The sequence below is a fragment of the Bidens hawaiensis genome, unplaced genomic scaffold, assembly GCF_021521415.1.
Source record: "Bidens hawaiensis isolate Kalapana, Puna unplaced genomic scaffold, B.hawaiensis_p1.1 tig00013251_1, whole genome shotgun sequence".
Lineage (NCBI taxonomy): Eukaryota > Viridiplantae > Streptophyta > Magnoliopsida > Asterales > Asteraceae > Bidens > Bidens hawaiensis.
This window is the reverse complement of record NW_027492121.1, coordinates 117,738-132,256: the sequence shown is the minus strand read 5'-3', so window position 1 is coordinate 132,256 and position 14,519 is coordinate 117,738. Positions and strand designations below refer to the sequence as shown.

Below are 14,519 nucleotides of genomic sequence, written 5' to 3'. Positions count from 1 at the left end.
GCGCCTGCATCCGCTGGTCCAGTTGCTCGTTCCATCGAGCCAACTGTTCCGGCCGAGATGACGTCACCGCCGGCCGTGAGTGCGATTTTTACAGCATCCTTCACGGAACCGGCGGTTACTGCTGCTTTTAAGGAGGCGGCGACCGCGGCGGAGACCACGACGGCGACCACGGCGGCTGCCACCATGCCCGCGCCACCGGCACCGACAGCCGGACCATCAGGTACGCGCAGGGCTTCCCGCCGATCTTTGCCACCTTCCCATCTGCCTGACCTGTTGGATGGATTTCCTTTAGGTTCAGGTGATGGGTTTGGCGGATATCGGCCTGTCATTGACCCTACAGGTGCGTAGGGTTCCTTTGTTTTTCCCCTTTTTTTATCATCTTTTCCTTACTTTGTTTCTTTTGCAGTGTCGGATTCCAATGAAGTGTATGTTCCACGATGGAACATACGCCGAGGAACAACCCTTCGTACCCCTGTGGAGTGCGTGGACTGGGCTCGCCACGCTGCTCCTCATGGTGCGTTGGGGGAAGCCATGGCTAGCTACCAGGAGGGTAGGCTAACCAATGAGCTTCGGGTTCTCCAGGCCCGGATGCAGCCGCGCATCGAGCTGCTTTGTCGTGAAAACGACAAGTTGAAAGCAGCTCGCGCCAAAGACGTATCTGAAGCGCGTGCTCTCCGGGAGGAGAACCAACAGCTGGCGGCAGCTGCCGCCGCCAAGGAGAAGGCCTTCAAGGCCCTCGAGGTTGAAGTTCAGGCGCGACTCGAGGCCCGTTCCAAGGCTGCCCAAGCTGTGAATGAACAGCTTCGGCTGGCCAGGGAAACTGCGCGAAACGCAACCGAGAGGGCTGCCCAGGCTGAAGCCGTTGCTGAGCCTCTGCGTTTGGAGAATGAGGAGCTGAAAGGCAAATTAGAGGCTCTCCAACGCGCTCATGATGCCTTGGCAATGGAAGATGCCAAGAAACTCCAGGAAATCCTGGACCAGAGGGGGGTGCTTGACCAAACCGAGCGGAAGCTTAAGGGTGTCGAAGAGGCTGCCGCTAAGGAAGTTTTACTTGCCAACCTTAACAAGAGCGAAGCCGAACGCGCCCATACCGAAGCTCAAGCTGCCCTCCAATGGCTTCTTCGAGAAGCGTTGCCTCAGGTATGTTTAGATTTATCTTCACGCATTTCTTTTGTAAGAAAAGGTTCTAATACTTGTATTTTTTTCTTTGTAGGTTGTGCGTCGGGTCTTTTCAGAGACCTCCTACGATGATGCTATGACCGCAGCCCTCAACGCTTCTCATGATGATGGGGAAAAGGCCGGCTTCATGCTTGGTCTAGGGTTTGTTGAGAAAGGCGTCCCGCCTTCCAACTTCCCTTTGTTCGATGTGGATACCGAAGCCATTTACGACCAAGCATTGAACCAATACGCCGCCTTCCCGCATCCAGTGGTGGAAAAGGTGGATGAAGTAGCTGTTGCTGATGATGGGTTAGCTGTCCTCAAAGCTTTCCTCGAACCACCCCGTTCTTCTGACGGAGCGGGTCCTAGTGGAGGCGGCCCTGAAGCTTGACCCCGAGGATCCCTTTCCATTGCTTAGACTTGTATAGATTCTCTTCTAGGCGGGTAGTAACCCGGCCATTCTTGTAATATATTATTGAAATATAAATCTTTTTTGCGTATAAGATTGTTATTTCCTTCTTTGGATTCCTTGCTTTATAAACTCATGACTTGCATACTTAGTTTAAGTTAGCAATTTTCCAATTGTTCTAGAATAAGTTAACCTCTTGAACGTGGTTGATGATGGGTTAAAGTTTCGCTTCCTCTTCCGTGATTGTGCGGGTAGAACCGTTACTTGCACTTGGTAGGATGGCTAAACTTTAACCTTTATCTGACCTGCGTGCAGGTTTTCCTCATTTCTAAGTATTTAGGATAAGTTAACCTTTGAACGTGGTTGATAGTGGGTTAAAGTTTCGCTTCCTCCTTCGTGATTGTGCGGATAGAACCGTCACTTGCACTTGGTAGGATGGCTAAACTTTACCCATACCTGACCTGCGTGTAGGGTTTCCTTTTTTCCTTGTATTATTTTTTTTTTTTTTTTTTTTTTTTTTTTTAGGATAACCTTTGAACGTGGTAAATGATAGTTTAAAGTTTTGTTTCCTTATTTGTGATTGTGCGGATAAGACCGTCACTTGCACTTACAAGGGTGGCTAAACTTTACTTACATCATACCTGCGTGTAGGTTTCCCTTATTTTTAACGTTGTGTTTATACGGGTTTTGCCGCCTTCCACACGTAACGACTTACTTCTCCCCCTTTATGTGGTAAACACCGGCACCAGTGGGGAGTTCATAAGAATAAAGGTAAACACATTATGAAAGGAGAATCATTTCCATTAGAAGTGGCTCTTGGCCTTTTCTTTACAAGTTTTGGAATTGATCTACATATAACATTTGCGTAATTGAGCTCCATTCCATGTTCTTGGGATGGGAGTGCCATCGAGCCTTTCGAGCCGGTATGCGCCCTTTCCCAGAACTTGTTTGATAACATATGGCCCTTCCCAGACTGGGGCCAACTTTCCTGGGCGTTCTTGGTTCGAAGCCTCGTTGTTACGCAGTATGTAGTCTCCTTCCTTGAAGTTGCAGAGTTTTACCCGCGTGTTGTAGTACTTTTGCATTTGTCGTTTGTAATTCTCTTCACGCACTGCGGCTAAGTCTCTGCGTTCCTCGGTTAGCATAAGATCCAACCGTCTTTCCGCATCATTGTCTTCTGGCTGACTCAAGACCCTTGGTGAGGGTAGACCAATTTCGACCGGAACCATGGCTTCCGTGCCATAAGTGAGGCTGAACGGGGTTTCCCCCGTACTGGCCTTCTTCAGCGTTCTGTTTGCCCAAAGGACGTGCGGAAGCTCGTCCACCCAGCCGGATCTGTGTTTCAAAAGTCTTTTCTTGATGCCTTCGACGATGCTCTTGTTTGCTCTTTCCACCTCACCATTACCTTGCGGGTGTGCCACTGAGGTAAAGGTGTGGGTGATTTGAAGTTCTTTCAGCCACTGTTGTAGCTTCTTGTCAGCAAAGTTGGTGCCGTTATCGCTCACCAAATTCTGTGGAAGTCCAAAACGACAAATTATAAATTCCCAAATAAATTTTTTGATATGCTTTGCGGTTGTTTGGGCTAAAGGTTTTGCTTCTATCCACTTGGTGAAGTAGTCGATGGCTACCACTAGGAACTGAACATTTCCTGCTGCTGTAGGAAATGGGCCTGTTACATCGATGGCCCACTTCTGAAATGGCCACGAAGAAGTGACTGGAACCAGTTCGTTTTTTGGGCGATGCGTGTTAGGTGCGTAAAGCTGGCAAGACCTGCATTTTCTGATGTATGCCAGTGCATCCGTATGCATCCCCGGCCAAAAGTATCCCGCGTTGTTTAGCTTGGCTACAACAGCGCGGGGGCCTGCGTGTACCCCACAGATGCCTTCGTGTACTTCCCTTAGGAGGTAGCCGGCATCTTGGTTGTCCACACATCTCAAGAGTGGGCCAAGAAAGTTACGTCTGTAAAGGATGTCATTGACGAGTTGATAATTCAGTGCTTTACAGCGTAGTTTTCTTGCCTGTGTTTTTGACTCTGGTAGTATTCCTGCTGCAAGGTAATTTATTATTGGTGTCATCCATGTTTCTGTATTGTTCTGGATGACACAAATTTCCTTGTGCGGGACTGATGGTGCTTCGAGGAGTTCAATGCGGATGTCCTTTCCCAAGTGGGTGAAGGCTAGTGATGCAAGCTTGCTTAACGCATCCGCAGATTTGTTTTCACTGCGCTTAACGTGTATGACTTTACAATCACTAAAATCACGCATAAGGGTTTTTGCCTGGGCGAGGTACAGGGCCATGGTGTCATTCACAGCCGTGTATGTTCCATTTATTTGGTTGGCCACCAGCATGGAATCCACGTGGGCTTCTAAGTTTTTCACTCCCATCTTACGCGCAATTCTCAAACCGGCCAAGAATGCTTCATATTCGGCTTCGTTATTCGTACTTGGAAAGTCCAGCCGAATAGCGTAAGTATATTCTTGGCCTGCTGGGTTGGTTAATTTTAACCCTGCGCCTGAACCCTCGTTACTGGCTGCTCCATCAGTGTAGAGTCGCCAGACATCATTGACGTCCTGTGCTGGGGAGGGTTGAGCCTCCTCCTGGCACTCTTTTTCCCGCGAAACGGGGACTTCTGCAATAAAATCGGCCAAGACCTGGCCTTTTATGGCTGGTCTTGGCTTGTATTTAATTGCATATTCTCCCAATTCAATTGCCCATTTGGCTAGACGTCCCGATAATTCGGGTTTGCCTAGAACATTTGAGAGTTTGAAGTTGGTGAGAATGGTGATTGGGTGGCCCTGGAAATATCGTCTTAACCTGCGTGAAGCGTGTATAAGTGCTAAGACCAATTTTTCGAGGGTAGAGTACCGGGTTTCTACGTCTGTTAGTACACGGCTAACATAATAGATTGGCATCTGGATGCCCTTTCGTTCTACTAGCAAGACTGCCCCGGTTGCTCTATCTGTTGCGGAAAGGTATAGGATTAACTCCTCTCCCGCTTGTGGTGCTGTAAGCGTTGGAAGTTCGATCAGGCGTGACCGAATCTCCTGAAAAGCTGCTTCCGCTTCTGGTGTCCAGCGGAAGTGCGTTTTCTTCAGGCAGTTTCTCAGTGTTGACACGAAAGGAAACGACTTATCCGCATGGTTTGCCAAGAAGCGATTAAGTGCGACTAGTCGCCCATTCAGTGTCTGAGCCTGTTTGATGGTGGTAGGTGATTCCATTTTAACAATGGCTTCGACCTTTTCAGGGTTCGCTCTAAAGCCATCTTTAGTAACAATGACTCCCAAGAACTTCCCTTCTTCCATCCCAAATGAACACTTGCTCGGGTTGAGCTTCATGTTTATCTTTCGGAGCGTGTTGAAAGTTTCTTCAATGTCTTTCAACATCGCCTCAGGCTCGAGGCTTTTGATGACCAAATCATCCATATAGACTTCCAAGTTTCTCCCGATTTGGGCATGAAACTCTTTGTCCATTAGTCGTTGGTACGTGGACCCTGCATTCTTAAGTCCGAATGGCATCATTTTATAACAAAATGTACCATCGGGCGTCCGAAATGCGGTTTTGTCCTGGTCATCAATGGCCATGTGGATTTGGTGGTACCCCTTATACGCATCCAAGAAGCATTTAAGGCGAAATGGCGCCAACGAATCCACTTTGAGATCAATTTCTGGTAACGGATAACAATCTTTGGGGCATGCTTTGTTCAAATCTTTGAAATCTATGCACATGCGCCATTGTTTGTCATTCTTCGGTACCATTACGGGATTTGCAACCCATGTTTGATATCTACTAACGCGTACGATGCCTGCGTCAAGGAGTTCCTTGACTTGGGTTCTACACGCGTTAGTTTGTTCAGGCCCCATTACCCTGCGCTTTTGTACGATTGGCGTAACAGCCGGATCGCATTTGAGCTTATGCTCCGCCTTACTTCGGGGTACACCAGTCATGTCAGCTGGTGTCCACGCAAAGATGTCAGCGTTTTTCTGCAGTAAGCGCTTGAGTAAGGTGCGGGTGGGATCAACAATTGTTGGTCCAATGGTAACGGCCTGGTCGGGGTATTTGCCATTGAAGGCCCATTTTTCCGGTTCAGTGATGGTTGGTTTAGCCTTCTTCAGTTTGGGTTTAGATGAGACAGATGCAATGCATACCTGGGGAATGCCAGAGATCATTGCTACACCCTCAGATGTTGGCCATCCCATCATGCCGTGGACTGAAGATACCACGGCGTTGAATCTTGCCATCCCATCTCTTCCGAATAGGATGTCGTATGTGTGGTGTGGCTTTTTCATCACGACAAAATCCACGTCTTCTGTGCGTGAATGATTCCCATCGGTAAGAGTAACGGGGAAAGATAGGATACCCAGGGGTGTTTCTGTACTGCCATCAAACCCTTCCATTGAAGCGTAGACCGTTTCCAAGCGTTCCTTGTCTTCATCATCCAGCTTATCAAAGAACTGCCTGTACATCACTGTCGACGAAGCGCCGTTGTCAGCAAGAGTGCGGGAGGTGATGTAGTGCCCCAGCTGGCTTCTGATGACGATGGGGCCTTCTTTGCTGGGGCCTCCTGGCACTCGCGGGAAGCGCACCTCAGCTTCCTTCCACGCGCATGGTTCTATCACCTGTCTTTTTCTTCCTCTGACCTTGCCATGAACCATGTTGATGCTGATGTCGACGGGCTTTCGTCCGTTACCTCTGTACCGGTTGTCATTCCTTCCTCCCTTCCTAATTGATGCCACGAGATGTGCAAGCCTTCCATCCTTAACAAATGTTTCAATAATATCCTTCAAGGATGTGCACTCTTCAGTACCATGACCCTTTGTCCCGTGGAAATCACAGGATTTGCTTTGATCTGCATTAGGTTTCTGCCGGATCGATGGGGCTTTGGGCCATGGCAATTTTTCCGTGGCAAATATCTCCGTGACGCTCTTTGTGAGTGGCGTCCACCGGTGTTTTCGATTTGAAGGGTGTGTGTTGTCCCTTCCGCCAACAAGAGGGCGAGAGCTGGATGAGGGGTCAAAGTTTACCCTTGACTGCCAAATACCTAGCCTCCTCTTTTTGTTCTGCCGGGCGATCCGGACATTGTTCTCTCTTGTCCTCTGCGTGTAGAGGTGCGTACTCTGGGGAAGGTCCCTTCCCAGTTGCTTTTCCGTCTCGGCAAAGCGCTTTGCCGCCGTCATGATGGCATCCCATGTGGATGGCATGCCATCCTTACCCGTCAACGTGCGGATAAGTTCTGGGTATTCGGCGCCTTGGATGAAGGCGGCGCGAACCAGATCCTCACTTATGTTGCCGAGACTAAGCTTTTTAGAGTTGAAGCGAGTGATGAAGTCTAGTAAAGATTCATCCTCCTCTCTCACGCAGTTGAGGATCGTCCACTGCTCTTCAGTGTACTTCCTCTGTTGGCTGAAGTGCTGGCTGAACTTGTTCTGAAAGTCCGCCCAGTCATATATGTGGTGGATCGGTAAACGATCGAACCATGCCCTGGCTGCTCCGACCAGAGTCATCTGGAACATGTAGCACCACGTGGGTTCCGTCCAGTTGCTGACGGTAGCCCCCGCAATGAACCTGTTCAGATGGTCGTCTGGGTCGGATAGACCATCATAAGTGCCAATGTTTGACATTTGTTTGGCACTTCTCGGGGCGATTGCCTCCGCAATGTCTCTTGCGAATTTTGACCTTCCTGCATTTGTGGCAGTTGGTCTAAAGGTTTTGGAGAAGTCACGCGGGTTTCTCTCCGTGATTGGTTTAAAAGCTTCCCCAAAATTCCTTTTTGGTTGGACGTCCGTGTCCTTACGCTTCCCTTTCGCCTTATGGCGAGGGTTCGCGTCGGTATCAGACTCCAACTCATCTTCTGAGTACTCGCAGTCACTGCTCATATTGAGGTGTTGGCGAGTACTGGTGAATTCGTCAGCCTGTTGAGCTGAACGCAAGCGTTCATCCAATTCGGCTTGGAATTCTCTTTGCCGTGCTTCGGCCCACGCCTTCACTTGATCTAGTGTTTGGCGAGGGACCTTCGTTCGTTTTTCCAGTTGGGTATCGGTGAACCCCAATGGAATATTTACTCCACTTGCCCCGGCTTGGGTAGTCGGGGTAGTGTTCGTAAGGATTGTATAACCGCCGGTGTTCCCCCCAGTTGCTGGGGTGGTTACCGGGGTTTCTTGGTCAGTTACAGGCCTTTGGACCGGAGTAACGTTAACCATTTCTTCAGAAATTGTGAAAACTAAAATAGTTCTAGCTTTTATGCACGGATGGCGCCAATGAAGAAACACTAAGTGACCCGGTACAGATTATAGATAATCTGGGGGTTAAGTAATGTTTCCCACGAATGAGGTCTAGCTGAGAAGGCTGTTCTTCAGGAGACCTGCAAAACAAACACCGTAAGCTCGTCACTGAGAAGGGGGGGGGTTCCTCCTTGTGACCACCCTCCGGCGTGAGAATCAGACTAGGTTGCTCTGAATATAAGTGTATATTAAGAGATTGCTAGATAACTGGATAGCATATGATCTTACCATTCCAAGATGTTGGAGTATTTATAGCCGAAGGTAGGTTTTCTAGAAGGTACAGCCGGCTGAATAGTATTCCTGTTCAACCAACAGTGGACTATGCACAGGCCATACTGGTTGGTGGGTAGGTTACGGCCAACAGTAACAAAGTCGGCTGCACTATTCCACCAACTGTAGATTATGCACGTCCTACTTACTGTGGATTGTACGCAGGCCATGCTGGTTGGTGAATAGGTTACGGCCAACAGTAACACTATTCCACTAACTGTAGGCCGCGCATGCTCCTCAGTAAGGGTTGGTGAGTAGGCAGCGGCTAATAGTGAAACAGTACTAGAGGGTGCTCCTCCTCGTCCTGTTGTCGATGAGCTGTCACCCTGTGATTGGCTCATGGGCTGTTCTGGTCAGATCGTCTGTCCTATCCATACTTCTGTAGGTATGGTACAAGAGATCTTTCAGAATCAGACTGGCTCATTTAGGCGGGATTGTTCCCGCCTTGCTCATCCCTTCATGTGACTACTGAAGTAGCTAATGTCTTGTGCGTGTAGCCCTGCTGTCTGCGGGTAGCCTTTCCTGATGGCTTGTATCCGCAACTGCGGGAACAGGCGGGGTACTTCACCATTGGGAGGCTTTCCCTGCGTGTTCAGCTTGTGTACTGCGCGTAAGATCCTATGAGCATGGTGGGTCCTGCGGGAGCAGATGGCCTTTGCGCAGACGTCCCTGCTCCAGGTGAGTCTTGCGGGACCAACTGGTCTCTGCTGGGACCTACCTCTTCAATAATCATAAAAAATGTTGTCATATCTTTTACATCCAAAACTCCCTCCTGGCCCCATCTCCATCTCTTTTTTTTCTAGTTTTTATCCAAGAACTTCTTTTAAAAACGAGTCATAAAAATCATACTTATAATAGATAAAAACTAATGACATGTAAACACACCATGACACAAAACTTAAAAACTAACAATTTTCTAAAAACGACGTACTTTACCACGTTGGAGTTTGTAATTAGTATGCACATATTATGCGTATTTAGTGATTGTTTATTCTCAACTCTTAGAATATATATATGCCACGCTAAATTGAGAAAAGGATACCCACAATTTCAACGCTTTCATTTATAAACTGTGAAAGAAAAAGCTCTTTCGTCTCCTTGTCTAAAGAGTGCTAGCTCCAACAAACAAACAGAAATCGATATTACATCTCTCTCCACTTCTGCTAGCTCTTAAGGTTGACTTTCACAATCAACTGATCAAGGTACGATTTTCGTTATAACAATCGTGTGTGTCTCGTTTTTATTATACGTGTCTAGCTACTCGATCGATCTTTATGAATCTGTTAAATCAGTGTTTGATGATGATCCCATTTATATATATCATCCATGATTCATGGGAAATCAACCAGTTAGACAAAGTTTGCATGACCGTCCGTGATTATTATTATTATTATTATTATTATTATTATTATTATTATATTTCCTTTCAATTCGATATTTAATTCTGGTTAGATCAAGACGGCAAACATTTTAATATGTTTATTAAATATTTATTTATTAATTTGTTTATTTTCTTATGTTAAGTCAAGTCCGGTGGCCTCGAGGCAGACTCTATAGACTATATATAGGCAGGCCATTCATATATATGATTCATATATAGGACGTTGGCGAACAACCCTAGTTTGTAACGACTCCGTTAATCAATCTTGTTAAACAGTTAAGCAATATAATCTAGAAGATACATTAGTTAAATGTGTTATTCATGTAAACCTATATAAGAGTTAAATGTGTTATTCGGGTTAATCTATTTAGGCATGTCATGACTAGTGTGATACTGTGATGTTATCAAAAAATTAGTATCAACTAATATATAAGTATAAGATAGTTAATATGCAAATTTTTGAGTTTTTATTAAGTGAAACTGAATTTATAATTTGCTTTAAATTTTTCGTGGTATTTCAAACCAACTTGTAACCGGTTTATTAAACGGGTAGCTATATTAACTTATTTGTGAACCTAGAGCAGTTGTGTTAACTCGTTTTTGAACCTAGGGTAGTTGTGTTAACTAGTTTACGGACGTAACACTCTAAACCTCAACCATAATAAGTTAAAAATATATACAATGTTGTTTTGAAAATGAACGCCTGTTAACACTTTAAACCTCAACCGTAACAAGTTAAATATATATTCAATGTTGTGTTGAAAGTTAACGCCCTAAGTAATACTGTAATAGTAAATTTGACTTATGTTAACACTTCAAAGTTTAAACCTTATATTCAGTGTGTGTTGAAAATTAATGTCCTAAGTAATAGTAAATTTGACTTATGTTTTAAATAAATTTAGTCACGGTCTTAATTTTGTGCAATCTGTCATGATAATAATTTTAAAATAGTAGATTTAATGTTATATCGACGACTGATTAAATCAGTTTAACGGGTTAAAATTAGAAAGTAAACCGTCAAAATAAAATATAATTACAAATCAAAATAATATAATAATTAATTGGTAAATAATTCTAACATGTAGCTTTGTTTGTTTGTTTTTGTCAATAATTCACACCATCGTATGAGTTGGGTGCAATAAACTTTATTTGCTGTCATCATCTTACCTAATATCTATTAGTCATAGTAATGTTTAAAATAATTTATTTTAATTTTATTGGAGTCGTTTGTAAAGACTAAAGACCATAAGAAACAGTTTTCCAAGTATCATATTTTTCCACATTGTTTTTCGGTCATTTGGTCAACTTCGGTATGCTTCACCACCTTCCTAAGACTTTCTTGTCCACGTGACCGTTGCCGGATATTACTATTAAATAAACTTTGGTTACATAATATAACTTCCTAAACCCTATGTGCTATTTTGTTGCTATTGTTGGGTGTTTTAACAAAAAAATTTCATCCGTTTAGTTATTTGGTTTTTCAAGGTGATTTGTTCGTTCGTTCATTAGTTGCAACAACATTATTCATCATGTCCATGTTTCGTCTTCGTGGGTCTCGCCGACAACAACAACAAGAACAAGAGCATCATGAGCAGCATCCCGAGTCTAAGGTACTATATGTTGTCATTGGTTCGTATGTACAAGTCTCGTAGCTAATTTATTTGTTATGAATCATAGCAAATACCTGTTTGTGTAGATCATATATTCCCAGAGTTATCGTGACCACGTTGGTTTCTAAATATCTTTCATTTCTAAGGATAAACTAGGAATGACAAATATATCCGTAACCAACGAGAAAACTCTAAAAATATGGGAGGAGGATTCAAGTATAAGACCGCATACGAGGGTTTTGATAACTTATTAATAACCGAACTTGTTTCTTCGGATATATTAAAATATTTTTATAACTTTAAAAGATATAATAATTAATAAATAGTATATTTAACTTTTAGAAATTTTCATACAGTTACTATGAACTAGTACACCACTTGTTGTCACATAGCATCCTTGGCTTTTCTAAGGATGTGCATTACAAATAATCTAATTATGCTGTCAATAAGACACGTTATATGAATCGAATACAATTCGATTCTTGCGTATATAAGCGAATCGGACTCGTTAGTACCCATCCAATATTTGCTCTCATTGTTGAGCCTCTCTATCCCTATGGGGTAGAGGTAAGGCTGCCTACATCTTACCCTCCTCAGACCCTACCATAGCTTTGCTATTGGTGGGATATACTGAGTACGGAAAAAAAAAAAAAAAGAAAAAGAAAATTGTTGAATCTATGGTTGCAGATAAATGAGCTTAAATCAGCTCTCGGTCCCCTCTCCGGACGCAGTTCACAATACTGCACTGATGCATGCTTAAAAAGATATCTGGAAGCTCGAAACTGGAACGTAGACAAATCCAAAAAGATGTTGGAAGAAACACTTCTATGGAGATCAACCTACAAACCCGAAGAATCCGTTGGGTAGTTAGTTCATCATTCCTCTATATTTAAATCATGTTGTTAAATCAACTCAATACTAAAATATCATATCATTCATCTTGTCAGCCCGAGATTGCTGTCGAAGGTGAAACCGGGAAAGTGGTCAGATCAAACTTTCGTGACCGTTTTGGACGGACTGTTTTGATAATGAGACCCGGAATGCAGGTGATCAATTGATAACCCGAGCTTCTAAGTATCTACACGCGTTTTCTTCTTTGTAACTAATTATTAAACCGAATGTTTTCAGAACACAAAAGAAATGGACAACCAGATTAGACATCTGGTGTACTTGATAGAAAACGCGATCCTTAATCTTCCGGAAGGTCAGGAAGAAATGGTGTGGCTCATAGATTTCACTGGATTGTCTTTAAGCACCAACGTGTCGGTTAAAACAGCCCGTGAAACGATCAGCATATTACAGAACCACTATCCACAGAGGCTAGCCGTAGCGTTTCTCTACAACCCACCACGGATTTTTTACGCGTTTTGGAGGGTTTGTACTTTATATCATTGCTGTTTATGATTGAATACAACCGGAAGTTGAATAACATGATTAATATTATCATATTATGCAGATTGTCAAGTACTTCTTGGACCCGAAAACAATCCAAAAGGTGAAGTTTGTGTACCCGAAGAATAAAGAAAGTGTGGAGCTCATGCAATCATGTTTTGATGTGGATAATCTTCCATCCGAGTTTGGCGGGAAGGCGACTATGAAGTACGACCATGAAGAATTTTCAAGATTAATGGTTCAGGACGATGCCAAAACCGCTAAATACTGGGGTGGTGTGGACCAAAAGACTAACGGGGCTGCACACGAGCCCGGGACATGCTAACCAGGGTCCAACCATGGCTAGCCTCGACGCTCGTTTTAATCTTCTTGAATTTTGTTTACTCCTTGTATTATATGCGGTTAAGTATGATACGTTTACTCTTCCTAGTCGACCTTTGTACTCGTTTAAAGTACCGCAAGTATTACTGATTCGGAATTATGATAAGTAATTTTCTTATTTTCTACATTGTTTATAACATATATGAGCTAAAGGTAAAATGAGGAATTATTAAAAGCGTCTTGTAAAGGTTCGGGTGGTGGATTGGTATGTCCGAACACGAAGACCGACTCCAAACCCGACCCCAAGACAAACACCGAGCCGTTCGCAACACCCACCCGAACACCAGCATTGAACCACACGAGTGCACACCATCTTCACCTTCCATGTATTCTGCCTCATAATATTCTCATTTTCAGGTTTATAATTGTAACTGCTATATCCCATCTTCAGAGTCTCAAAACATATACAATTAGATTCCAAGATTTATAAGATCTTGACCATCAAAAACCTCAAATTTTACACTACCAGATCGACAACCTTATACTGTCCATATATACTAACAAATGTAGCTTCTTCGAATTGCTTGTCTACTCGATCGGTTTCTTCTTAGTTCTTAGACAACAAGAACCACCCTCTGATTGCAGGGTGCATCTTTTACCATTTACTTCAATAGGAAAGTGGTACCCTGCCACCTCACCATAACACATGATCTGAGATGCAATTTTAAAATTTGTAGGATGTCCATGGTGGCTCTACACTAGGTTTAGTAATGGGTTTGGTGGTGAGGTTATGGATTGATTTCTGGTTTTATATATGGGCTTGTCAGACAAAAATGGACTCAAAATTTAATACATTTATGCATAAATTTTGTGTTAACAACTTATTATCATCATCATCGTACTCAGTATATCCCACCAATAGCAATGCTATGGTAGGGTCTGAGGAGGGTAAGATGTAGACAACCTTACCTCTACCCCATAGGGATAGAGAGGCTGCTTCCGATGAGACCCCCGGCTCGATAGTAGTTTTGCATCAAGCCTTGGACATAAGGCACATAGCACTCAATCATCGGGACACCGGCTGATTGGTGCATGTGCCCTTGTCTTTCGGCTATCAACGCCACCACATGATGCCTGAATAACCTTCCCCCACTTTTAACGTTATTTTCACGAGATTAGTAAAATAACGTCAAAAATTAGTGCAATTTTACTTTTGCCCACCCGAGAGTTCACACATATATACATTATATGCGTGCACCGCCAGCAGGGCATAACAACTTATTAGTTTACTATTATTATATTTTGGCTTAGTGAGTTAGTGGTAGGAGGTTTGGGTTCTCCAATAAAGACCTAAGTTTGATCCCTATCTATGCCACTTTGGGTGTATATTGACAACAAAGAATTTGAGCTAGACATTGCGAGGTTGTCAGTTCGAATCCCAAGCCCACCCGGGTTTTAGTCTCACCGTGTGGTACACCAGAGAGTTATGCTCCTTTGGTGGCACAACAACTGTCAAGTGGCAGCCGATGATATGGTTTCCTGGGGGAACGCACAAGCCAAACTCTGAAACCAAAATATGTCCGGTTATGACAGTATAGTCTAGCCATAGTAGGACAACGATACTCTAAATTTAAGAGTACGATAACCTAACACACAAAAAAAGTCGTAGTTCAAAAAAGAATTACACATAACAAAAATTT

The 14,519-nt window shown here is 43.8% G+C and overlaps 1 pseudogene across 1 annotated transcript; it reads left to right on the top strand.

Moving 5' to 3' along the window:
• The first annotated feature begins 9,153 nt into the window (after positions 1-9,153).
• LOC143543694 (uncharacterized) lies at positions 9,154-12,979 on the top strand (annotated as a pseudogene). Its single transcript, XR_013137125.1, has 6 exons — positions 9,154-9,317; positions 10,965-11,106; positions 11,794-11,969; positions 12,054-12,152; positions 12,235-12,480; positions 12,563-12,979. The product of XR_013137125.1 is annotated as an uncharacterized LOC143543694 (transcript).
• The last annotated feature ends 1,540 nt before the right edge of the window (positions 12,980-14,519 follow it).